This window comes from Leuresthes tenuis, unplaced genomic scaffold (genome assembly GCF_036924035.1).
Source record: "Leuresthes tenuis unplaced genomic scaffold, fLeuTen1.0.hap1 SCAF_3, whole genome shotgun sequence".
In the NCBI taxonomy this organism is placed as follows: Eukaryota; Metazoa; Chordata; class Actinopteri; order Atheriniformes; family Atherinopsidae; genus Leuresthes; species Leuresthes tenuis.
The window spans coordinates 37,633,222-37,660,838 of NW_027325357.1; the positions used below are offsets into that span (position 1 = coordinate 37,633,222).

General features: G+C 41.9%; 1 protein-coding gene across 1 annotated transcript in view; it reads left to right on the top strand.

Moving 5' to 3' along the window:
* nfasca (neurofascin homolog (chicken) a) overlaps positions 1–27,617 on the top strand; it is a 162,616-nt gene that overhangs the window by 36,133 nt on the left and 98,866 nt on the right. The window contains 1 exon segment of the mRNA XM_072382975.1: positions 27,155–27,215. The gene's annotated coding sequence lies outside the window, so the exon portion shown is untranslated.

Here is a 27,617-nt window from a genome sequence, read left to right on the forward strand (position 1 = left end):
AAAGACACTTTCACATGTGAACAGGAGAAGGCAAGGATTGAACAACTGACCTTCCAACTGGAAAACCCCTTTATCCACAGCCAAAGCCACCAAAATGTCCAGTATGTTAATGCTGGTATGTCCTATTATCAATCCTCCATCCATTTTCTATGCCCTCTTAATCCATTTCAGGGTCACAGGTAGGGTGACCAGATTCCAATTCACCAGATGTGGGACAAAGACTATGTTTGTGTGGGACAGTGTGGGATACCAATGCATCGAGGTAGTCTAAAATAACTCTAAAAATAAACCTCTCTATTCTGCCCCTTCGCATGTAACATTACTCTGCTTTGCCATCTGGTTGATTCAGCAGCACATAACAGACTGCAAATAAAAACTTAAGAAATATATCTAATTTAAATGCAACTTTCTTAAGTTCTCTCAAGTAAGAAAACATAGTAAGCATGGAGCTTTCATACTAGGTTACAGTGCGTCTCGAGTTAACACACCTGACTGTGTACAAATGAACAGAATAGACTTTCTATTATAGTGCTTTAATAAGGGTATGGCGTTCCCGTATTTTCTCTAACTTTCCCAGACTCTCCTTGCACTGGTTTCACCCAGGGGTAAATAGTTTCCCAGTCTTTGTTGTAGCCGCATTTTCTTTTCTTAGTTGTACGAGTCGTGTTTTTCTCCCTTTCCGACGATATCTCGTGCTGCATGCCGGTGACGTTCTGACCTGATTTGCATTGTCTTTTGTTGGTGGGCACGCCCTTAACCTGCGTCCGTGTTCCCATTTGATGTCAAATTGATGTGTTTAGTCACATCTTTTTTCATGTTTGAATGATAGAATTGATAGATTATTACCGGAACGTAGTGGCTTCTGCTGCATGTCCATCACTTTGCATTTTTTTAAGATCGAACAAACTAAAACAAACAAAGCAAAGCTTTGTGTTCATGCCAAATGCAGTTTATTGACTCATTCTCAGATGTTACAAGTTGTGTTATTGATACAAGTTGTTGCAATAAATTGACAACCTGCTGACAAATAACTGAATATATACATACAGCATACATGATGAATTCAGAGGAGAATGATAATAGTTCAAGAAAAATGAGTTTAATTTGTAAATCTACAATGAAGAAAACAATAACCTCCGAGTTAAAGTTATATTTTCATGATTAAAAAGACATGCACAATGATTTCCTATAATATTCTGAGATTCAAAAGTAATTCTCTGCAAGACTTCTGTAATCCCGTCATTTATTTTGCAAGGTTTAGCTCTAATGTTTAGCTATGAACATTGTTGTATTGCCCTGTTTTGAAGGCATGCATTACTGTGATATAAAACAAAAAAGCTGGTTCCACTCTGTTCTCTGACATGTGCATTTTGCTTGTTGAAGTCATTTTGTTCTGTGGCTGTTGGGATTTTGCTATGTGTTTTCTGAGAGGAGTTGGACACAATCTGTACAATAGTTACAGTCTGTTGCTCCTCCACTCTGTTTGGCGTGATCCTCCTTTACTGGACAAAGCCTCATTGATAGCAGCCCACACAGTGAAGCCACTTGTCAAAGACTGGCAGCTGACAAACACACATACACACAGACACAGAAATCTTTGCATAAAAATGGAAAGTAACAGAATTTTATCCATGTTTTGGGAAAAACAACACACTACATGACCATCCAACAGCTGCTTTCTACAGAGCAACACAGCAGTGTTAGTTTTGCAGTCAGATGTGTGAGAACTCTGAATTTTGCAGCATTTTGATTTTTAACTCAGTGCCCTGGGTGATCTGCACCCTATACACGGTCCAGTAATCGTGTGTGTGTGTGTGGAGGTCAACTAGTTAATTAATGCGGCCCCCCCTCCCCCGACATACAGTGGGACGAGTCCAGCTATTGTCTGGCTTTGAAGTTGTCCTCATTTCTTCTTTCCTGTCTGCTTTGTTCCTCACTCTGTCATTCTTGTTTAGTTCTTCACTTTGAGTTCCAACATAATTCTTATGTGACATGTTGACCTGTTTAATGTATAACATAGAAGTCAGTTACAGTTTTGTGGCTCTCTGTGTTGACAGTTTACAGGTCCAGTGATTAAAAAGCGAAGGATTTCTGTGTTGTTATCTTGCCCTTTCATTTCAGTAGTTTTAGTGTGCCAAGACTTCACCACCAAAATTAACATGTTTCTGGGATTCGATTAGGCCAATGACAGAATGAATCATCATCCAAATGAATACCAGCAAACTTACTTTTTCAAATATGTAGTCCAACACACAAAACTGGGAGCTTTTTTGTTTGAAAGTTCACTCTTAACCTTTATCTACACAGATGAGATGTGTAAAAACTGCTCACTGCTCTATATTGGGATTATAGGGAATTATTCACTGAGTCTGGTCCACAAGTTTCTTGTGTTTACCTTGAATAGCTTCATCACTTGCAGATTTACTGAGCCAGGAACTTAATGTGTGGTCACAAATAATAGATAACACCTGTTTTATTGATGATTTGTGACCACACAGTTCTGCAGGCGACGACCTAAATCTGTTCTGATCGACAAACAAACACAGGCACCAGCAGCTAATTGAAGTCATGTCCAAAGCAGTCTGCTAGAAGCAGCATGAATCAGTGCAGTCTTTCTGAAGCGTGTAGTACACCAACAACACAGATGCAACTTGTTTCTTGTAACAACACAGTTCATATGAGCACAAACCTGATTACCTGCTCAGGTAAACTATTTTGGCTTTAATGAAAAAATATCAGTAAGATGAGTAAGCTCCTCCTCCAAATGTGTCGTCTCATTTCAGTTTTACTTCATTCACATATTGTTTTTTCATGGTTCAGGATCCGACAGCAGATATGAGTGAAGAAGAGTCATTACAGCCCAACATGGAGGTAAACAGCTATAAAAAGGAAACTCACATAAACTCTTCTTCTCTCATTCCAGATCATTCCTGCTGTTCTTGTCGAACACCTGAACCACCTTCTTGCAGTAACAACCACATCAAGCACAAAAGCTGACATGAGCTGTTTTTGTTGTAAATAATGGTGCAATTGGCAGCATACTGACTACACTTTTGTAAATGAGTATCTCTGTATGAATTCTTCAGATATTCCCCTCCACACCCTTTGTGTTTTGAGAGTGAAACTCCCATAAATACATGTTCAACATAGCTAGGCTCAAAGATCAACAGGGGTTGAATTACCACTGCACCTCGTTAGCCGTAGAGTGTTTTAAGTATAAATTTGTAAGTGATGTAAATCTTTCTATTCATACCTGTTTTATCATTTCAACTGACTGTTAGCTACTGTTTGTTACATTCAACATTCTAGTGTCACAAGGTAAACTCCAAGCTGCAAGCTTAATCTCACGCAATTACAGGATGCATTATGTTTCCACTGTACGTGCGTGTGTGTGTGTGTGTGTGTGTATCTGTGCTCATGAAGGGAACTCAAGTGCACTTGTTTGTCTGTTGCAGAGTACAACTAACTGGAGTCCATTTGGGCACGAGCAGTTGTGTCTTAGCTTTTGTTTGTGCAAATTCTCTTTGTATGTGTGTGCGCGTGTGTGAACATCTTGACACATGGCTAAAGAAAAACAGAAGGAGGCTCAGGTTATTCTATTGTTGTCAGGACATATTTTTAATTATATGCAAAGCTCATTTGCATGTCATAGCTTGTGGTACTGGCTCTGTGGGGGATTATTGATTGTTTGGGGGTTTGGCTACAAGACAGAATGTAGCTGAAAAAAACCCAACTAGGGCCAGTAGGTCAAGCTTACGCACACCCACACACACACACTCACACACACCTGCCTCCTGTAAACTGACTGCTGAGGCACTGAGTTACGCAGCGTTTAGTCTTTGTGTTCTTGTGTTTCTTACATACCCCACAGCCCGCAGACCCTCTTTCATATTCCTCCATCTCCCACTGACTCTGTCTTTCCTTTTCAAGAAGTTCACTCCAGATTACACTCCAATTTTTTTTCTTAAAAAAAATTGTATAATGGGTTTGTTTATTGGATAAAAACAAAATAGTCAGTGCTAACAGTGATTACATGAGTTAGGTGTCAGGTTCGCTCAACCACTGTTATGGATTGGTAAAGATGGCAGGACCCTTAAGCAAAGACAAACTCAAAGACTGGTGGAAAAAGCTAATGTGCAGGTTCAGGCTCCAACAAGCTGAGGTGTAGAACGAGGTCTGCAAAGAGAAAGCCCACAGGTGAGTTTTCCAGGTTAGAACAGACATTTGACCATTTGAGAAGGATTTCCTTGTGGGCTTGGATGTACAACCTTCCAGTGGTGTTGGTGGCTCAGAGTGGCTTGAAAACCAAATTGAAAGCTGGCTGGTATGCGCTCCACACACAGACGCACTGGGCTGCTGGATCCAGTTCAGAAGTTGTTCGATTTTTCAGTACGATTCGATCGTACTGAAAAATCGATCGAATCGTACATCGTACATCGTACATCGATCCAGGATGTTCCTGATTTTGTGTCACGGGTGGTGGAGTAGAGAGGAGAAACAGGTGGCGGTTTCCACTCCAGTAGATGGTCACAATCCTGTTGTCCTGCCCCCTCCTTAACCCATGCAGCTTGGACGAGCCAGATTGACTCCGACTGAATGTCAACGAAGATTTCACGGGAGGCTGTGTTTATATTGTGGCCAACCCGGCCACATTCGAGAGAACTGCCCCAGTCTGCCAAAAGCCTAGGCTCACCTGAGGAAGGGGGGACCCAGGTGAGCCAAGATTCAAGTTTTTTCCCTCCCACACGTACTCAGTTGTCTGCCGTTTTGTTTTGTGACTCTAAGGAGGTGGGTATAAATTCTGGGGCAGATGAGAATTTTATAGCCGCGGATTTTGTTGAACTGCATAATATTCCTGTTGTGTCACTTACAGTACCTCGTAAGGTAAATTCTCTTGATGGTAGGTTGTTGTCTGTAATTATTCACCAGACTGTTTCTTTATCTCTACGTATCTCTGGTAACCACCAGGAGCTGATCAGTTTTTTTTATTATGCTTGCTCCTCATACCCCTGTTGTTTTAGGTCTCTCCTGGTTTGACTGCACAATCCCAACATTGACTGGACACAGAGCACAATCATTAGCTGGAGTGTAGCATGTCACAATAATTGTCTTAGATCTGCTGTTCCAGCTTTGAGTCCTCCTGCCATAGTTCCTTCCATCTCTCCTGATCTTTATGGGATTCCTCCTTGCTATCATAACTTGGCTGAGGTATTTAGCAAACATCAAGCTCTCTCTCTCCCACCACATCATCCCTATGACTGCCACATAGATTTATGGCCTGGGTCCCCTCTCCCCTCCAGCCGTCTTTAAAACCTCTACTGTACTGATACAGAGACTATGGGGAGGTACATACTTGAGTCATTGGCAGCAGGAATCATTCGCCCCTCTTCCTCCCCTGTAGGTGCTGTTTTTTTTTTGTGTCTAAGAAAGACAAGACTTTGCGCCCCTGCATTGACTATCGTGGTCTGAACACTATTACTGTCAAGAATAAGTATCCCCTGCCACTATTGGATTCAGCTTTCCACTCTCTTCATCAAGCCACTGTCTTTTCTAAACTAGATCTTCGTAATGCATACCATCTTGTCTGTATTCGAGAGGAGGATGAGTGGAAAACGACGTTCAACACACCTCTTGGCCATTCTGAGTATTTGGTCATGCCTTTTGGTTTGACTAATGCACTGGCAGTTTTTCAGTCCTTAAAGATGTACTCTGTGACATGCTCAACTGCTTTGTTTTTGTTTATCTGGACGACATTTTAGTTTTTTCTAGCACACTAGAGGAACATAGCAAGCATGTCAGACTAGTTCTCCAAAGGTTGCTTGAGAACAGACTATTTCTCAAGGCTGAGAAGTGTGAATTTTATGTCCAGTCTCTCTTTTTTGGGCTTTGTCATTGAAAAGGGACAGATTCGCTCAGGTAAGGGCGGTGCTTGAGTGGCCAGTATCTGAAAACCGCAAACAACTTCAGCGTTTCCTTGGTTTTGCAAATTTTTACCGGCGCTTTATTAGACATTTTAGTAAGGTAGCCGCACCACTCACCCAACTTACCTCCACCTCCAGCCCTTTTATCTGGACCTCTGAAGCTGCTCAGGCATTCTTAAAACTTCAAGAGCTGTTTTCCTCTGCGCCTGTTCTCATCCACCCTGATGCCTCTAAGCAGTTCATAGTGGAGGTGGACGACTCTGACAGTGGTGTGGGTCACAAAACTCAACAGAAATTGCTTCCTTGTGCTTATTTTTCTCGCCAGCTGTCTCCAGCTGAACGCAACTATGATGTAGGTAACCGAGAGCTTTTAGCAGTTGTTCTGGCATTAGAAGAGTGGAGACACTGGCTGGAAAGTGCAGAAATTCCATTTGTGGTTTGAACGGACCATAAAAATTTAGCCTACCTTCAACAAGCCAAATGTCTAAATTCTCGAAAGGCCAGATGGGCACTTTTTTGCCATTGAATGATCCATCTGAGCCTGTGCTCCCTCCAAGCTGTTTTGTAGGGGCAGCCGATTGGGAGGGTGAGCAGCAGGTTAAGAGGGTCCTCTCCCATTGTTCCCGTCCAGAAATCGGACCACCTATCTGTTTGTTTGTTCCCGAGAACGTTAGATCTCAGGTGCCTGCCATCCTGGGACGGCACGCACACTTGAGCTTATTCGACAGCGGTTCTGGTGGCCCATGCTGGTCCGTGACACCAATCAGTTTGTGGCAGCTTGCTCTGTCTGTGCCCGAGGTAAAGCCTCTCACCAAAGGCCCACTGACTTACTGAATCGTCTCCCCATCCCCTCAAGACCTTGGTCTCACATCGTGGTGGATTTTGTCTTTGGTCTGCCTCCTTCTGCAGGTAACTGTCATCCTTACTATTATTGATAGTTTTTCTAAGGCTGTGCATTTTGTACCATTGTCGAAGCTCCCTTCTGCTTTGGAGACGGCTGAGCTTTTAGTTCACCATGTTTTTCATCTCCATGGTATCCCCGTGGATATAGTTTCTGATCGGGGACCCCAGTTTTCTTTCCAGGTTTGGCGAGCATTCTGTGGAGCATTGGGGGTGAGGGTTAATTTATCGTCTGGGTACCATCCTCAGTCAAACGGCCAGACAGAACAGGCCTACCAGGACCTGGAGGCCGCTTTAAGATGTGTGTGTGTACGTAACCCATCATCCTGGAGTGTTCAGCTACCGTGGGTGGAGTATGCTCATAACAAGCTCTCCACATCTGCTACCGATATGTCACCATTCATGGTAATGTATTGTTTTCAACCCCCTTTGTTCACTTCCTAGGAGGATGAGGTGTCCACTCCTTCCATACAGGAACACTTGCGACGAGTTCGCAGAGTGTGGCGTGAGGCTCGGGCTGCTTTAGTTAGGTCCGCTGCCAGGAACCGACGGTCGGGTGACCGCTGGCGTTCCCCCGCTCCTAATGATCAGCCCAGGCAAATGGTGTGGTTATCCACCAGGGACCTGCCTTTGCAGGTAGACTCCCGAAAGCTGGCTCCCCGTTTCATTGGTCCTTTTCCATTGGTCAGAATCATTAATTCCTCGGTTGTACAGCTTAAGCTCCCCAACTCCCTTAAGGTACACCCCACTTTTCATGTGTCCCTCTTGAAGCCAGTTACCTCTTGTGAAGTGTAAACCGGCATCCTTCTACAATAGTTTGTTAGAACAATTTAAATGTTAAATGTTTACTAATGTTACTAAAGTTTTTCGTGTAATATCTTTTCACTTCATCCTCGCTCATTCACTCACTGTTTTCCACCACTACATACTGCGCATTGTCACAGCCACTGCTGTGACACCTGGTCCTTGACTCACCTGTGTTCCATCTTCCCTTGATTGCCCCATTAGTTTAAATACCTGGGGCCTCATCTACAAAGACTTGCATTGATTTCCTACTGAAACATGGCGAATGCTCAAACAAAAATGCCCTCCAATGTACAAAAATATCCAGATGTATCAATGTGTGTGCACGCATGAATCCAAGCACATTTCAGAATCAGAATCAGAAACAAGTTTATTGCCAAGTAGGTTTGCACTTACAAGGAATTTGACTTGGTGTACTAAGTGCAGACAATATAGATATATATACAGAATCTGGATATTTATACACAATAGACGTGAGTTAATGTAATGCAGAAGGTCTGGAGGGGGGAGGGAGAGAGTCAGTGTCAAGGGGGGCTCCGGGCCTTATTGATAAGAATAGTAGCGGATAGGAAGAAGCTGTTCTTATGGCATGAGGTTTTGGTCCTTATGGTCTGCTGCCTCCTGCCAGAAGGGAGTGTCTGAAATAGTTTATGACTGGGGTGCGAGGGATCAGCCACAATCTTCCCTGCACGCCTCAGAGTCATGGAGAGGTGAGGATGGACTCAATGATTGAGGAGTAGAAGTGCACCATCATTGTCCTTGGCAGGTTGAATTTCTTCAGCTCCCGCTGAAAGTACATCCTCTGCTGGGCTTTCTTGATGAGGGAGCTGATGTTCAGCTCCCACTTTAGGTCCTGGGAGATGATAGTTCCCAGGAAGTGGAAAGACTCAGACAGTGTCAGTTGTGGTGTCACAGAGGGTGATGGGGGTAGCTGAGGCTGAGTTCTTCCTGAAGTCCACAACTCCATGTTGTTCTCCCTGCACCAGGTCGCCAGATGGTTAGCCTCCCACCTGTAGACGGACTCGTCACCATCAGAGATAAGTCCGATGAGACTGGTGTCGTTCGCGAACTTCAGGAGCTTGATGGACTGATGACTGGAGGTGCAGCTGTTGGTGTACAGGGAGAAGAGCAGAGGAGAAAGAACACAACCCTGGGGGGAACCAGTGCTGATGAGCTGTGAGTCGGAGACGTGTTTTCCCAGCTTCACATACTGCTTCCTGTCAGACAGGAAGTCTGTAACCACCTGCAGGTGGAGTCAGGCACACTCAGCTGACAGAGCTTCTTCTGAAGCAGAGCCGGGATGATTGTCTTGAAGGCAGAGCTGAAATCCACAAACAGGATCCTGGCGTAGGTACCTACGGAGTCCAGGTGCTGGAGGATGTAGTGAAGGGCCAGGTTGACTGCATCGACTACAGACCTGTTGGCTCTGTAGGCAAACTGTAAGGGGTTCAGGAGGGGGTCAGTGATTTCTTTCAGGTGTGAAAGCACAAGGCACTCAAAGGACTTCATAACCACAGAGGTCAGGGCGACGGGTCTGAAGTCATTAAGTCCTGTGGACCTTGACTTCTTGGGAGCAGGGATGATAGGGGAGGTCTTCAAGCAGGTTGGCACGTGACAGGTCTCCAGCGAGGTGTTGAAAATGTCTGTGAACACTGGAGACAGTTGATCAGCGCAATGCTTCAAGGTGGATGGAGAGATAGAATCTGGTCCAGCAGCTTTCCGGGGGTTCTGTCTTCTGATGAGTTTTTTGACGTCTCTTTCATGTATGGAAAGAGTCGTCACTGAGGTGGGTGGAGGGGAGGAGGGGTGGGCCTTTAAGGTGGGTATTGGTAGAGGTGCCCAGGCCCCTGCTGAGGTGGGGGAGGTGGAGGTGATATGAAGCTGGAGCTATTGAGAGGTACCTTGGGGGATGGTTTCAGGACTGTCCCTTTGTCTGTCGAAGCAACAGTAGAACTCGTTCAGGTCTTTGGCTAAGCGTTGGTTGTTGGAATGGGGTGGCTTTTGGCTTGTAGCTGTACATCCCAATCAACGTGGAATTGAGCGCACATGTCAGAGTGCCCGACTCCTCCCTGTCCACGCCCCTACTTAAATATGCAAATAATATTTAAATAAGCCCTGCACCTGCGATTCCTCTCTCTGCACGATCAGAAAATAAAGAAAAAAGAATGAGTAAGACGGGAAAAAAGAATAACTTAATGGAAAACGAGATGGAGGTGCTACTTTCTGAAGTGGAGGCCCGCAAAAATGTGCTCTTTGGCACGCTGTCCTACGATATAAACAGCAAACATAAGAGGAGTGGCTGGGAGAGCGTGTGTGAGGCTGTGAATGCTGTGGGGTCTGAGAAGCGCACACAAGTGGTCCAATATGGTCCAATATTGAGGTGGATGTGAAGCGGAGACTGGCTGCCCACCGCCGAAGTCTGGCCAAAACAGGCGGGGGAGGCTGTTTGAACAGAGAGTCGGCACAACTGTGGATGACACTGCTCTCTCAGGGGTGGTGGGTGTGGGAGTGTGAGTGACTCTGATTACCCCCAAGGTGAATACCTATATTTGTGTAAATCACAACAAACTTGTTCATACAGTAACCTATAGTGAAGAAGTGCACCGGGGAAAAGGTGAGGCTGATTAAGACATTTCACACTTTACGCACAGGGTTATTAACATTTGCACACAGAGATGACCAGGGGCTTGTTAGAAAGATCTTAAGCTGTAGTTTAACCAGCAAAAAACAGCAAGTTACTAACTTTAACCACCAACTATGATGCCGTGAAGACGGGATAGAAATTGGGGGCGCACATGCTCAATGCACGTCACTGGGAATGATATCAGGACAATTACACAAATAAAGTTACTCACCAAGAAGCCACCTATCGTGCACAGTGCCAGCTTGTAGTCTGTTCCCTACAATGCTGTTACTGAATGTATGAATCGTGCGTTGAACCAGGCCACCCCCACAAAACATTTGCGCATCACATACGATCTGTACATTGATGGACTGAAAATGTTTCCTGTTGATATACAAATTCATCATGTAATGGATATTTATAGCACTATGTGTGGTAGCTCCGAATACATTAGGAAAACCGGCTCTCGCTTCAAATTGTGCTTCAATGTTGGCCTGTTCATCTACATTGTGGGAATTTGTTATACCTGCTGAGATGCAGATAATTCCGTCCCACTCGGCTGGCATGGTTCGGCTCAGGGTCGACTGGCACAGTCCCAATCGGTTGGCCAGCTCCCTCTGGAATGTCCCGGTTGCTAGGAACCCCAGTGTGCACATCACCTGTGGCAGCGCATGGCTCCTCGCTGTGTCGCCGGCCGCAGCTCTGCGCATAGTTCCAGGAGGATTGCCCTCAAAGCGGCTGATGAGTCATTTGTCATCATGTGCCAGCAAATCCTCTCAGTCTCTGAACACGCGCTTTCTTCCAATTGCACCATTTACAATGTCTTCCAGTACCGCTAAAACAGCCATTGTTTTTAATCGTATGCATTGCAACACTTTGCTCATGTTTTTATATCCACTCGTGTAATTGCAGACACATCGGTGTGTTAATTGTTCATGTGTCTTAAATGTACACATCACTCAGTCTGAGGACAAACTGTGTTCACATTTATTCATTATTATATTAACAGTTTCCCAACATCACCTCTAAGTGTCGCCAAAGAATCAACAGCTGTAGAAAAGTGCGTACGACAGCCCTGAAGTTGGCGTGAGGCACCCCACATTTCCACGGTAATTTCGCTCTTGATACATCTGATCATTGACGTGAAAAAGCGAGTATGCCACTTTTTTGTGCGTACGCGCCCTTTGTACATGTGGCCCCTGGTCTTCTCTGCCATTCTTCGCTAGTGTGTTAATATTTTTGTTATGTCTGTTTGGTTAATAACCCTGGATCTTCACCTTTAGTGTTTATCCAGGTTTTTCTCTCTGTTTATGTTTATGTTTATGCATTTAGCAGACGCTTTTATCCAAAGCGACTTACAAATGAAGATATAACAAGCTACATCAAATGCTAACAATAAACTACATAGAAGGAACCCACTAGTCCGACTCTGTCAGAGGTGACAGAGTAGAGATAGGGTGCAGGCATAGAAGGAAGTGCAGAACGATAAAGTGTAGAGATAGAGGGGGTAGGGAAGTACAAGGTAAGTGCTAGGATAAGAGATGCTCTCTGAAGAGCTGGGTTTTCAAGAGTTTCTTGAAGATAGACAGGGACGCCCCTGTTCTGGTAGCGCTCGGTAGGTCATTCCACCATCGTGGGAAGACACATGAAAAGAGTTTGGATTGTCTTAGGCGTGGTGTAGGAGCTGCTAGACGACAATCCTGGGACGAACGGAGGGACCGAGATGTGACATAAGCCTTTGCAAGAGCATTCAAGTAGATGGGAGCCGTTCCATTAAGCACTTTGTAGGCTAACATCAGTGACTTGAATTTGATGCGGGCGGCTAAGGGTAGCCAGTGGAGTTCAATGAACAGAGGGGTGACGTGTTCTTTTAGGCTGATCGAAGACCAGACGCGCCGCCGCGTTCTGGACCATCTGCAGAGGTTTCACAGCACAGGCTGGGAGACCAGTTAGGAGAGCGTTGCAGTAGTCAAGGTGGGAGATGACCATGGCCTGCACCAGGAGTTGGGGGGCATGTTGAGTTAGGTATGATCTGATCTTTCTTATGTTTAGCAATGCAAAGCAGCATGAACGAGCAACCGAGGTAACGTGATCTTTGAAGGTTAGTTGGTCATCAATCCTGACACCCAAGTTTCTAGCTACCTTTGATGGAGCAAGAGATAGGGATTCAGTTTGGATGCAGATGCTGGTGTATGGTTGGTTTGGCTGGGAAGACAAGCTGTTCAGTTTTTGGGACGTTAAGTTGGAGGTGATGGGCTAACATGCAAACATGCAAACTCCACGCAGAAAGGCCCCAGCCAGGAGTTGAACCTGGAACACTCTGCTGTGAGGCGACGGTGCTAACCACACAACAACAATAATGATAATGATAAATAACTTAAAAAAGAAGAAGAAGGTCTGTTCTGGTAAGACCTGCTGCACAGTGATCTCCTGCCTGGAGAAAGTTGGAGTGTGAAACACAAATAGAAAAATATAACTGTACTTTAAGGAATGACTAGATATGTCTCATTTGTCTTCAGTTTCCAGCAGCGTCAATGTGGGAGCAATTTGGCAGTTTTTCTGTTTTGAGACCGCTGCAGTGCATTATGGGCTACAGTATGCGAAGTAGCCCATAATGACGTCTCATCCATGAGAAAACTCAGATTAGCCCCAGCTGAAGGGGCTTCCTCAGCCACACTGCATGCATGGATGGCTCTGTATGTGTGTGTGAAAAAGAGAGAGAGAGATTCTGCTGCGTACTCATGCATGGTCAACCCTTCTTCTCTGTGACCTTCATGTGTTTCGTGTGTGAATTGTCTTCATGCTTGGATAGAGTGCATCACACTGCCCTGCATCTTTTAGATGTTTCCCTGCTTCCACATGCTTGGCTCAGATTAATGGGTCATTTTATAGGCCTGTGCAGAACTTGATGTTAAGAAGAGCCTTTTTGGCTGAATCTGGAGAGTTGGAAACCACTGCTTTTTCATCATTCCTTCTCAAGTTTGCTCACTTTAGGACGCTCAGCGTGCTGTCTCCTCCGCTGTCTGAAGGCAACGTTTGACATTGAATGAGAAATTACTAAAACTGAAAGATGGAAAGAAGACACTGAGAATCCTCAACTCTTCAGAAAATATATATCACACACCAAAAGTACATGGTCCTCTCATAAGTAGTTAGCAAATTCTTTATTATATAAAATATTACCCTGATATTTTCTATCTCTGGTTCAGAGGACAAACCAACAAAAAACTAAAAAGAACACAAAACCCAAAGCAGCTCTATCCATAGATATGAAATCAATAAAAATATGTTTTTACCTTAATGGTTGAATGTTCAAGACGTATCAAGACACATATAAGCAAACATATTTAGAATCATTAATACAAAAAAAACAGGCAGCAGAAAATCAACAGAAAACAAAACGAGAAGAGCTCTTTCCAGACATCGTAGACACGTTGATGAAGTGGGTTTCATGCTATATGACTTGTGTGTGTGTGAGACATTTATGCATGCTTGTGTGGGTTTGAGTGTGTTTGACAGCACTGGAGTGTGTGTGTGCGTGTGTGTGTGTGTGTGCATCTGAGGCTCATTAATAATGTATGAGGTGGGAGGGATGAAGGAGAGGAGGCGGTGACAGATGGAGAATCAGTGTGGGAGTGTGTGAGAGTGTATGGGCTGAGATCGAGTGTGAGCCCAAAGAAAGGGATAGAGAGAATGAAGAAGAGTAAAGAGACTAAATGACAGAGTTGGTCAGTTTGTAGACTTTTCCTTCATTTTTGCTGTCGTGCCAGCTGTTGTTCTATATCTCTGTGTTGGATTTGACTGACAGGATCAGTCTTTTTTCCTGGATGCTGATGGATTGATGGAGATGGATTTACAACACGGCCACCCAGCACTGCTGTATGCTTTCATACAAGAGCTGCACTGACAGAGGTACTGATACAAGTGCATTTGCTGCATGAGTGTTTGTGTGTGGGAAAATAAACTACGTTGCTCTCAGCTTTCCAGTTTTATTTTCTGTACAGGAATAAAGTCTTCCAGTCCTGTCAAGCAAAGAATCTGTAAATAAATCCCCTGGAAAATCATTGGAAACCCCTGTAGTACCTGTAATGAAGGCAGCTACAGTACAGTTGTCCCTGATTGAACGGATAGTCTGTAACCATCCACAGTAACACAAACAGGGTTTTGTAGTATTGTGGATGGTTGAGTTTGTGCTCTGTAGCTCTCAGTCTTTTTCAGATAGAATTTTGCGTTTTATCATTTTGAATATTTCTTTGAATAACAGCAGCCATGAAATGCGTTGTCTTTCTCTAAATGTCTTTACCCTGGTTGTTTTAATTGGGACTTGATGAGAAATTCAGCCTCTCTACAGCTGTCTGTACTGCTCGCCTGCACACACACTGATTAGTCTGGCTGCCACAGCTGACTGGTAAAAGACATATTTGATCTAGTGTCCACATTATTATTGGCTATGATTCCTCCTTAAGCTGCCCGCCCAGCTCCATTTTTGTCTCTCTCTGTGTCGTTGCTCTTCACTTCCTGTGTGTGTTTGGACCCACGCTCACTACCTTAGTCAGCAAAGTTATGATGAGAAATGGCTGCTGGCAGCTCAACTTGCAACAGTGATGGAAACATGTTTGATATGTTTCATGCCAATTTTCAAGTGGGCCAGAAAATATTGAAAAATAATGTTTGATGTTGCTGGATAAAGATGTCTTCATTTTAGCCAGCTGTGCAAATATGCTTGATGAGCACCACTAATAAAGTTTCAAGGAGTAATGCTTATATAAGTCTCCTGGTCAGCTCAACTTGACCTAACAGACAATGTCTTGACACAAGAATTTCGCCTCCTGTCATACATTACATTATCTGTACATGTAACACATGTTTGCTGTTACAATGATGTATAAAAACTTGATTGAAAGGAGATAGGGTCGGCTGACTAAGTCATACACATGGATGTGATGCCCAGATTTCTGACTTGGAATAAACATTTCTCCAATACTGTTGCAGGATTAAATATCTGCTCTTTATGCTCTGGTTTTAAAAAAAAAAACACTTTTCGGTTATTCAAAGCTTTCTGTCTTTGTTAAGAAAATGGCATAAAAAATACACATCACGGTATGAATGTGTGCTCCTTGCTGTCAGTGGTTGGCTCTTAACAGAAGTTTTTACCATGGATTACTCTGACCTTTGATGATTCAGCTGATCTATTTGCCTCTTAGTCTGAGAATAACCACACTTTCTACACCTGGTGTAGCTATATGTGTGTCTGTATGTCTATGCTCTTGTGGTTTTATTTGTTTTTGACTCACCAGGACCTTTTCTAGTGTAATCAAACCAGTAACAGAAGGAGCAGTGGTTCTTATGGACCAAAGCCCAATCTTAATGAGGCAGAACATCCTTCTGGGGTCTTGTTTGGAGTTGGGATTAAGGTGTGATAGAGGTTAGATAAAGGTTAAAAGATAAACAGTTACAGGTTAAGGTTACAGTTAGGATTTGGGTAAGGCTGTCCACAATGTCCTGATATGGACAGCCACTCGGCACTCCCGTGTGTGTGTGTGTGCGCGCTCACATTTATTTTGGGAGTGTTTCTACTGCGTTGTGTATGTGGATGACCTCATTCATACATTTCAAACTTTGTTTTAATGGTCAGGTATATTTGGTCATGTGTTTGTTGTAGGATGCAGAAGCAGTGTGGGACTGGCAGAGAAGTGAATGCACACACTCACAGACACATTCATGGATACAGTCCTTCCTTTGTTCGGAGGCTTTGTGGAGAAGAGGTTAATGCACCCAGAAAACAGAAAGAGAGAGAAACAGTAATGGATAATGACGGGCCTTCATTACAAATATTTGGTAGAGAGAGGTCTCACACCGCCCCCTCCCTCGAACCCCCACCACCCTCATTCACTCCACCCCCTCTCTACATGACCAAAGGGAAGAGATGAGAACAAATTGCCACTCTGTGATCTGCCCATGAAACAGCAGCGCTCAAGGCCTCAAATCTGTTGTCTATCATGATTGTGATGAGATGCAGAGAAAAAAGGTATGATTTGATTTAAAGTTGTGAGAAAAAAAATTACCCCAGATTTTTAGCTTTTTTAAGTGAGAATAAAATACAAATGTGAGAAGGCAGACGTCTTGATCAGATTGTCTCTATTACATGTTCCATACAAATTAGGAACTTTTTTTGTTACATTTTGTGCTCGTGTGTGCTGCAGTTTAATACTATTACCGTCATATAAATAAGGATCAGCAAGGGTACATAATTCACTAGAACTCATTAAAACACAGTCAGTACAGTTAGATATCACATGGTCAGTGTATATTTCTTCTCCCACTTGGTCCTAGATCCTGTTCACACCTGCTATTAAAATGCATCTGCTCCGATCATTGGGAAGTTGACTCTGGAGATGTTTCTGTCAGTAATGCCTGATCTGCTGGTCCTCCTCTGGTCTTTGTCTGGATTGCCCTTTTTATGGATATAATTTCGCAACTGTGCAGATTTATCTCTAGATGACTCTCTTCTGCCATGTCCGGTTAATCTGGTGGCTCAGTGTCACTCAGTGTGTGTGTGTACACCAGATAAACCCTCCTCAGTAGAATATTTAGAATAGTAAAAAAGACTGCACACAGTAGTAATCAAGTTCCTGTCATGAAATACTTTGTCTGACTCAAAGCTACATGTTCTCTTCAGCACAAGGAGCACAAGATTAGTGTTTAGTGGTCATCTCCCATCTAATATGTATATACAGAAGATTAGAGGCATCTTCTGCTGATGGGGGAGTTTGTCGTTTATGGAAATAATTTCAATCTTGATGCAACTTATGTTTATTAATACTTTCTTTCAATTTTAAGTTTAGTTTTTTAGCTGAAAGGAGAAATATGTGAGATTAGATATGTTGCCCCACACAAGACAGGTGACAAATGTATAAGACAGAACCTGGCAGTCTTTCCCCAAAAAGGAGGATCTGCATGATAATGTGCAGAGAAATACGGCCAGTGATATTGTGAATACAGAGAAAAAGATGGGAGGATTCGATATGCGAGGACAAGGAAGATCAATAGTTAACAGAAGGTAAAGACCAACGGTAATTTAGAGTTGCTGTCAACTTTTTTTTTCTTGGTGATTAACCTTTGAGTTTTGTTACTTTTAGTTGACAAAAATTAAAGCTATTCTAGTTCAGTTTTTGTCCAATTTTGGTCACACATTTTCTGATTCCCTCTCATTACTTTGTCTTTGATCTATCATATATATTTCAATTCATAAAAAAAACACCTCAGGGCAAATTATCTGGCAAGAAGACTTAATCACTTGCTTCAAGCAATGGAGTGAAAGTAGGATCCATAACTGCATAAAGTTCATTCATTTTATTGGTGACAGAGTTTAAAACCTAATCATTAAGATATTATCACACAAAGTCTGACAGTAGCACCTTACTTTGTGTTATGGCCTGTGCTCATCAAGACCATATTTGTTCTTTGATATTGTTACTTGCTCAGAAATGAATATGATGTTACAGAATTTCAGTCATATTTACATACTAACTATGTATCTTTTGTCATTCATTGGAGTTTATTATAATATTTTCTATTTACTCAAATTCTTTTTCTAAGTTGGAGTGGCTGTACATGGTTGTTTGTCTCTGTGTGGCCCTGTAATGGAGCGGTAAAATGTCCAAGGTGTACCCCGTCTTGTCCAATGGCAGCTAGGATTGTCTCCAGCTCCCCGATGACCCTGAATTGGATAAAGTAGGTATATAAAATGGATGTTTTTATATGAACCTCCGCTTCGCATCGGATGGTTCACGCCTCCACATTGTCCATTCATTTCTGATAATGGACACCTCGTCGGGCATTATTCCTTACAGATACAGCGAATAGATTATTAAAACACACCAGACAGTCACAGGGCATTTTTTACTGTGTATCAATTTTATTTCTTCAGTCACATCATTGTTTTGTTTCCATGGATTGAATTAAATGTGCTACATTACAGCTGATTGCAGGTGGAAATACTAATGTTATGTCCATATGTGAATTTCCCCATTGTGGGATAATAAAGGGAAATCTAATCTAATCTAATATGACAGCTGTTTAATCTGCCTTTCTGTACAGGCAGTTGTGTGTGTGTGTCTGTGTGTGTTTTGAGAGTGTGATTTGAAGCATGTGTCTACAAAGACAAGTTATCAAAGTAAAACACTTAAATACAAATGCTGTGAAATAAAAGTTGGTGACCCCACCAAAAAAAGAAATAAAAAAATGCTACTTAGCCAACACAATCTCAAGATAGATTTTAGAATATGTTCATTTGTCCAGTAAAAAGTATGTAGCTATTGCCCTTCCTCAGATCACCACTGTAATACATCTCCTGTCCTGCTGCTCGTGATATTTTCTGTCGACATGACAACGCTGATGTCGACAGCTGTCACTAACAAAAACGCCAGGAAAGTGAGAAGAAGTGGCTAAATCCATTGCCCTTCAATCAAGCGATGGCTGGTTGAAATCCCATCCCACACAACCTTCCACATTCATTTCACTTTTCTACTTTTGCTGTATTTCTACAATTGCATACTTTTAAACTCCGTGGCAATCCATGGATGGTTGAGGGTTAGGAGTTGAAAGTACATGGTTAATGGTATAATTAACTTAAAGGGTTTGGTTTAGATGTTAAAAATGACTGCAGAGTTTAATACTTATTGCGCTACCAGGGCAAACTGCTTCTATATAGTGGTATGGTATTGGCTAAGGCTGAGAGACATCCACTAAACTAAGTGTAATAATCTGCTCCGGGGTGACTTGCTCCAGAGAATTTTCCACTCAGTGACTGGTTCAGACTCGAGGCTCAGCTTGCCATTGGCTGCTATGCCACTCAGTCGTGAAATAGTTCGCTTTACTATTGCTCATGCTAATGGTAGTTTAGTATTCTTTTACCCCATCACTTGAAGCAAAATGCCTCAAAAGGCAGAGGATATCAGGAAAAGTGTTTGTCCGTGCACATGTTGGCCTCATGCTGAGCTCCTCAGATGTTTGATTTGTCTCAGGCGTCACTATTCGATTCCCTCTGTTTATTTTTCTTTGGTTCATTTTTACTCTTTTAATCTTATCTAAAAAAGGCCAGTGTCTACTTTCATGTTAATTTCAGTTTAACTATAATACAACTATTCTTGATTTGTCTGACCATGTTCTTACCATCCTTCTTGGCCTTAGCCAGTCTGCAGTAGCAGAATGTCAACATTTGATAAATCAAACTATGTGTCTTTACTTTTTATCCAATGGAATATTCCTCTCTTTAAAGTGAATACATTTCTAAGAAGAAGAAAACAGGTGGAAAGCTCAAACGTGGATCAGATTAGTTTATATATTGAGATAATCGTGTGAAGTGTACTTGTGTCTAAAGTGCACTCTGTCAGACGGAAAAAGTCAAGAAATCCTCTTCTTCCACATATTTTTTGTATCAGATCAGGAGTCCAAACCTGCATGCCTCAAACTTGAAATGTTTGTCTGCTCATATTAAACAGTATATTGAATTAACCTAGGAATATATTTTAGATTTAACATAAAGTTTTCCTCTTCATACTTTAAAAAGGGTGTTTTCTTTTTTTTTTGTAAAAGAATAAATTTTTTGGTGCTCCTCAGTTTAAGAAATGGTCAAATCAAGGCTCACATTATAAACCCCTTTTTGTTTAGAATAAAGTGTTTTATGATGGATTTGTGATGTTACTTAAAGTAGTATTTACTGTCCCTGATTTCTTCTCTTGGGAAAGACTGAGCTCTGAGTCCATTTGATTTGAAATGTCTGAAAGTTATTCCCAAAGTGTCTTTTAGATTTGTCAGTGAACTCAAACTCCAAACACACACTCTTATATACTCCCTGACATACACACACACACACACACACACACAGGCAGCAGGCAAGGGGAAACACCTAGTCTTTCAATAACATGCACTCAGTGAGGCACCAAGCACCATCCTGTCTAATCCTCTGTGTACACACACACACACACGCACGCAAGCAAGCACGCACGCACGCACGCACGCACGCACACACACACACACACACACACACACACACACACACAAACACAACACATGCATCTTCACCAGAGCAATAATCAGAAACACTCATTTTAACACCATGGTGCCAGAAGCAGGGGGACAGGGTTGTGGGGTCACGTGATACTGAGAGGGGCTGAAACAATTCGACGATTCTTCATCTACAAATTTAGATACTCTGCACATTATCTATTCATGAGAAAAAGGGTGATTATATCATGACAAGAAAGGGGATCAGTTAGGTGTAATAAAAAGAGAAATGCACCTTTTCTTAATGACAATAAGAAAATATCTCAGCTTTATCTCAGGCCATTTGGGCCTTCAGTTGGAAAGGATGAGAGGGGGGGGGGGGGGGGCGTAGATGTAATATAATCCTATTTAATGAATGAATAGGGAAAGAGACAGAGAACAGGGAATTTTCTGTTCACTCTGTCCCTGTAGGGGGGCACACTCAGGATAATGGACCTAATGGAATTCTACAAGTTGCATGTGTAAGAGAAAAGACAAGAGAAGGACTGCAGAGGGGAAGGACTGAGTAAATGAAATTTGGAAACTGGAAATGAAAACTGTGTGCACGTTTACATGTGTGTCTCCTTGTAAAGTCTAGCAGAATTACTTTAATTAACATGTTATCCTCAGGCAGATGAGCCCATGCAAGCACACACTCAGGTGCAGCTCTGATAGGAGAAGGCAAATTAAGGATGATGGCTGAAATAGCATTTTAGTGCGACAATGTGCAGAAGCAGAAAGACACAATAGAGAAACTAAAGAAGAAACTCTCCACTCTGGACAAATGAGGAATGGCATTGAAGGATTAAGTGACTGTGACATTTAATGCAGAGGTTATGTCTGCATGGAGAATTTCCGAGAAACTTCTGCTGACATATTAATGGAGACCCTACACACGACCTGAGTGTGACACAGAGGAATCACACACATGTACACAGCACACTGATGTATAGCATTCTTACATAATCTAATACTGAATCACTACCATAATTTGGGATGATTTAAGAAAATATATGTAATAATTTATTATGTCGAAGTAAGCATTCATTCTTGTTACTGAACACACTTTTGAATTTTCATTTTCATTTAAATTTAAAACACAGGACATCAGTGAAATTGTCCATTTGACAGCTACAAGTTCTACTTTCTTTGAGGCTGCAGATTACGTTGTAGTTATCTTTTGTTTGTCCATGGATATTTTAATCTTTGCTATATCTTTCATACAACCCAACTTAGGGTACCATTCAAAATGTTTATACAAACAGAATATGTTGATTTGCAAATCTCATAAACCAATATTTTACTCACATGTCAACATAGGAAACATGTCAAATGTTAAAAATTGAGACATTGAGACAAGTTGGGACAGCTCCATGTTTCCCACTGTGTAGCATTCCCTCTTCTTTTAACCACATCTGGAAACATCTGGAACTGAAGAGACCAGCTGCTGGACCTTTGGGAGAGGAATGCTGTCCCCTTCCTGTCTGATTCAGGATTCTGGCAGCTTCTTTGTTGTATTTTAGATGTTTTCAGGTCTGGACTGCAGGCAGGTCAGTCCAGCACCCAGATCTCTTCCACTACGAAGCTGTGCTGTTGGAATAGATGCAGGATGTGGTTTAACTTTGTCCTGCTGAAATATGCAAGGCCTTCGTGGTCTTAGTGACCAGAGAAGACAGCAGAGTTTCTGGATCATGTTCACATGTTGCTTCTTCTCTGCCTGATGGAGCTTTAACCTGCATCTGTGGATGCTACGGTGAGCTGTGTTCACAGACCATGATTCCTGGAAGTGTTCCTGAGCCCATGCAGTGATTTCCAGGACAGAATCAGGTCTGTTTTTAATGCAGAGCTGCATGAGGGCCTGAAGGTCACAGACATCCAGTATTAATTTTCAGCTGTGTCTTTTGCACACAGAGGCGTCTCCAGACTGTCTGAATGTTTAGATGATTTTATATACATTAGATGATGGAATATTGAAATTTTCCATAATTTCACGTTGCTCCACAATTTGTGGATACAGTTTTTTTTGCAGATTGCTGACACTTTACTTTTGAGAGACTCTGCCTCTCTAAGATGCTCTTTTTATAGCCATTACCATTTTTTATCATTGCACTGACCAATTGCCAATTTAACTAACTGGTTGCAACATGTTCCTCCAGCTGTTGATTTCAGCACTTATCAACACTTTTCTTGAGACATATAGCAGCCATTAAATTCTATATGAGCTATAACTTTAATGAAATAGTAAAATGTCTCACTTTTGTGAGCAGAATATTGTTAAAGGAGTCTTGCAATCATTGCATCCTTTTTTTCATATTTTATGACAGTTATCTTGTGTATCTTATATCTTTTCTTGCAGTGTGAGATGACACTTATGTGCCACATACATGAGAGAGTGCTGGTTCAGAAAGCATAAAAAGTGTTTAAGCTGCGGTGTCACAGTCCCTGAGTCAACAGCTTTGATGAAACAGCAGTATCAATTACTCTGGGGATGAGAAGCTAAGGTAACTGGTTGCTTTGAATAGTATTGATATTCTAATATATTGCTGGTTAGACAGTATGACTGCATATTTTTTTCATTCATTTTAAATAACAATAGTTTGTCAGTTCAGAGGTCAGTCAAATGGAGGAGTTTGGGAGAAGTTATCTCCTCATTATGAAATGGCAAACTATAAGTAAACTATCTACTAACTTATCATTGTACTATTTATATTGTATTGAATTGTCTTGAGCAACTTGAACTGTGAGTTTTGAATGAGTTTCCACTGAGTGTTTATAAGATGTGATGATGGTTGGTTATTATCAGTCACAGACAATATGCAGCTACAGCTCAGTCTTTCATTTAGTAATTTTTGTAAAGGAAAATGGTTAAATTATTTTCCTACATCTTAGAATCTAAAGTACAAATCCTCAATTTTTCTTGAGAGGAATTTTGTTTTTATATGTTCAGAAGAAGTTGAAAACAGGGGAAAATTTAAATACAACTGTAGAAATCCTATTATGATCTACAGATTGTATGGTCAGGAGCAGGATGCCTTATGATAAGACTTTTAAGTGATGCGTGCTGGATTATATGTGCTGTTCTAGGAATTCAGTGAAACATAGCGCACACAAACACGCACACACACCAGGTGCAAGGCTTGATAATGGCAAACAGAGCTCTAACCTCATGCTCCCACGGGGTTTAGTCTCCCCAATCACTTCCTTCTCCACCTCGTCTTCATCGCACCTCAACCCCCCCCCAGCCTTTGTTTCAACCCCACCCCCATCATCCATCCTACGCTTTGTGGGGCTGTTGCTAAGGAGTCCTGGCAGCCACAGTTTTGTCATTGGACAAGAAGGAAAGGCAAAATAAGTAGGCTGAAAAAGGAGAAGGGAAGAAGGGAAGGGGAAATGCTGTTGGGGGCTGTGAGAGTGATGGAGGATTAGAAGAGAAGCACAAAGTAAGATCCACATGTGCTATTGAAGTGTCATATTAAGTTGACATTGTGACAGTAGGTAGATAATAATAATAATAATAATAATAATAATAATAATAATACATTAGATTTAAAAGCACTTTTCTAAATGCTCAAAGACACTTTGCATAAAAAGAACATAAAAAGGTGTGTTTTTGTCAGAGATTTAGAGAAGTCAGTACAGTCACGGATGTGTGGAAGATGGAATCTTGCAGGACAGAAGCTAGAACGGATTGATTGACAGGATCAACAAAACATGAGAACACATAACAGGAAAGAGTGAAAAAGGGTTGGGGTGCTCATAGGTATTGGACTTATATAAAAGCAATAAAATGAGGGAAACTGAGAAAAAAGTGCTGGCAAAGAACATTATAGATAGAGATAGAGATGGCCAGGCTTGACCTTGTCTTTGTTGGCACAATGGAAATTCATGTCTGAGTAAACACACACAAACATACTCATGCACGCTCACCTCCACATATGCATCCATTTTTCAGTAACAGCCTGTGATCACAAAGATTTTAAGGAGTGGTCTCAGGAAGCTGAAGAAAATCATACTAGAATGCACTATGGCCTCACGCCCGCCCTGCCCTCCCTGACACCTCTATAACGTCACTAAAATCTGCTCATTTTAGATTACACTGAGACCTCTGCCTCCCCATCCAGCCTGTCACTTTCCTGCAGTCTGTGAGCAACAATAGGCCCATTCTGAATGTTCATCGTACCGGTTCTGATTAAGATAACAAAACAATATCAGTCTCAGTCCATTTGTGTTGGCACTGTAAACACGGGTCATTCAAATGGTCCCTCATCATTTATCAAAAAGTCTCATAAAAGGGACTGAGTGGACACATCACTCTGAGAACTCTGGGATCAATTAATCTGTAGTTGAGCTGTCAGGTGCTTCCCCTTAAAATGAGAGAGACACATTAGTACACGCACACACACACACACACACACACACACACACCCATCAAGTCAATCACCTTTGCGTCCTCTTTTCCTCCCCTTAATAGCCAGTCCTCTCTGCTGTGGCTTCCTTTTAATCTCTCCCTCCTCAGTTGACCTGTATTTGTTAATCAGTCTTCCCCTCCTGATCTTTTCTTTGTTTTTTAAAGATAAAACCAGTGAAACTGTCCATATTCCACATGTATGTCCACATTTCTTTTGCACTCTCTGTTTCCTGTTCACCCCTACCCTCGCTCTGATTAAAACTAGGTCATTCTGCAACATCGAGCCATGGCTCTTGCCAAGCATGACATCCAGAAACACACGCATATTGCCTAGCAACCACACATTCACCCCACTCCCCCCCATCTTCATCCTCATTTCCTCCATCTCACCTTCCCTGGAGATTGTGCTCAGTGCAGAGGGCTAGGTTTGAAATCTGACACTGTTTTGTTTAGTTTCTTCTCTGCTTCCATAAAGGGTCTGATTGGGGCTTTGTCAGGAAAGATGGATTCATTTCTAACATAGGCCTGCAGTGTGTATATTATATATTATGTAGATTTGTTTTCAGAGCAGCATCTAATCCAAATATTCAAACTCTCCATTTGTTGTAAAGATTATATGTGCAGAATAGACGTTGCCTAGATTTCAATGATTGATTTATTTATTGAATACTTACAATACATTCAAAATGTTATGACAAAACTATCTTGGATGCAATTCTACATTTTCACAGGGACAGTAATGAACTGGGTTCAGAGGTCATATACCAGGACGGTAGGAATATCAAGTGAGACAATGAACATCAAAGTGCCTGAGCTGAAACACACATTAATGCAGACTACATGTGCCACAAGGCTGCCAAAAACTACTCAAAGAGAGCTACACTGGTCTGTGTATGATGGAGAGCATCAACATAATCAGAACTGCATTTAGTTCTTTAGATCAGATTCAGAAACACATACAGTGTGATTAGGATACACTGTGGATGGGAAAAGGAAAGTATAATTTCTGACACAGTTTCTTTCTTGTCATTTTGAACCGAAACGTCATTATTCAGATCTTTGTAATTTTCTGATGTGGTCGTTGCCACGTTGGTTTGTTAGGTGAACTATAGGCCTCTAAAGGCAGAGCTGCTACCAAATAGGATGACAACGAGGGTCTGCTCTGCACCGCTGCAGCCTCTCCCACATGCACATTACCCTCAAGTAGGACACTCCACTGCTGTGGCCTTTGGCAATGCACTTAACCTAGTTCAACGTTTCTCTCCCAGATGTTGAACACAGTATATGTTATGCTGCAGAGAGTGGGGTATAATGTATGGCCTAAACACATATAAGATGAACTTCATTGACTTGTCTGACTATAACTATTCTACATCTGAGTACAAGGTCAGATTTATAATATAGAATGAGGCTCAGTACATAAACCAAGTTAAACGACTAAAGTAATGTTTGTTGGATTTTCAAAATGATTAATGACTTCAATCAAAGTAGTGTCTTTTTATACCACAGAGTTGTGTTTATTTCCATTATTTTGTGGGTTAAAATGTTTGGTTTCTCCCTCTGAGGAGCACACATTGCTCCATCAGCTGTCATAGCTCTAAAGCTAAAACAGATACAAATAAATGTAAATACAATATGGGAATTGCACTCTGAATATTTTGGTATTCCCTAACATCTTGTCAGAATGTTCTGACAAATGTTTGTAGAAGGCATAGGCAGAAACACAAGTCTGCATAATGAAAACTGTAGTTTTGGTGTGAGAGGATTGATTTGAACTATACCGGATGGTTTACTGTAGTAACTCAACCATTGTGTCTATGTTGCACAAACTGTATGGGAGACAACAAAATGAGTTGTTTCACATTTTCATAGAGGCTTTTCTCGAGTTCTATGGGTAGACTGTGTGCCTGTCTGTGAGTGTGTTGGAGTTTGTGCGAGTGTGTGCAGAGAGACTCTAAAGAAAGAGGGAAAGAGCATTCTGTGATCCTAAGTGCAGCAGCTGGCATACAGACGAGCTCTTTGAAAGTGAAAACACACAGTTGGAGTTGCCATACTGCTGCAAATAGTCCTGAGGCATGACATAGTGCGTGTGTGTGTGTTTGTGCACATATTGTCTGCTCTACGGTATCTTCTGCTTCTTGCTGTTCTCAGCAGACTAACAAAAACTAATGAGCAGTCAGCACGTCTGACTCATGTTGCCTCCCCAGACTTATTTATTTCTGAATTTGGTCACCCATTAACATATTCATTATTTACCACGGTCTATTAAGTGGACCCACTGCTTCTGATGTGTCCACAGATATCACTTGTTTAAAATGATTTCACAAGGGTGATATGATGTCACAAGTGGGAGATTATGTTTAAACTGATGCATTAACTGTTCGCTGTTTGCTTTTTCAAGAAGATTCATGACGTTGTAATGTTATATGTATTCTCTTTTTTTCTTTTTAGGCCTGCTAAGTGATCACGGCAGAGGGAAAGGAAAGACTTCATAAGTCTCAGAAAGTGTGACGTAAGTCTATTTATACCATGGTCTGGGTGAATACTCGATTCTGATTAGCTGGAGGGTGTAGGTTAAGTAAGGGATAATGCCCTCTGAGGTGTACATTATCAGAAATGAATGAACAACGTGAAGGTGTGAACCATCCGTCGCAAAGCGGAGGCGTTCAGAGTTGCCGTGTTGTTGTCTGTTTTTACATTGTGTTTTTTTCTGTAGTTTCACTGTTTAGTTTATGGTTTTCAGGCTCGGACAGATTTTTGGTTTAAGTTTTTAAATAAATGTCCAGTTTAGTCTCTGGTTTTCTGTCTGTATTTCGGTCCTCTTCTCTCCACCATCTCCAAATCGTAACACTTTGGCTCAGGTGATACATCAAATTACACATTTGCATGTTTTCTGTTCTTTCTATTTACATAA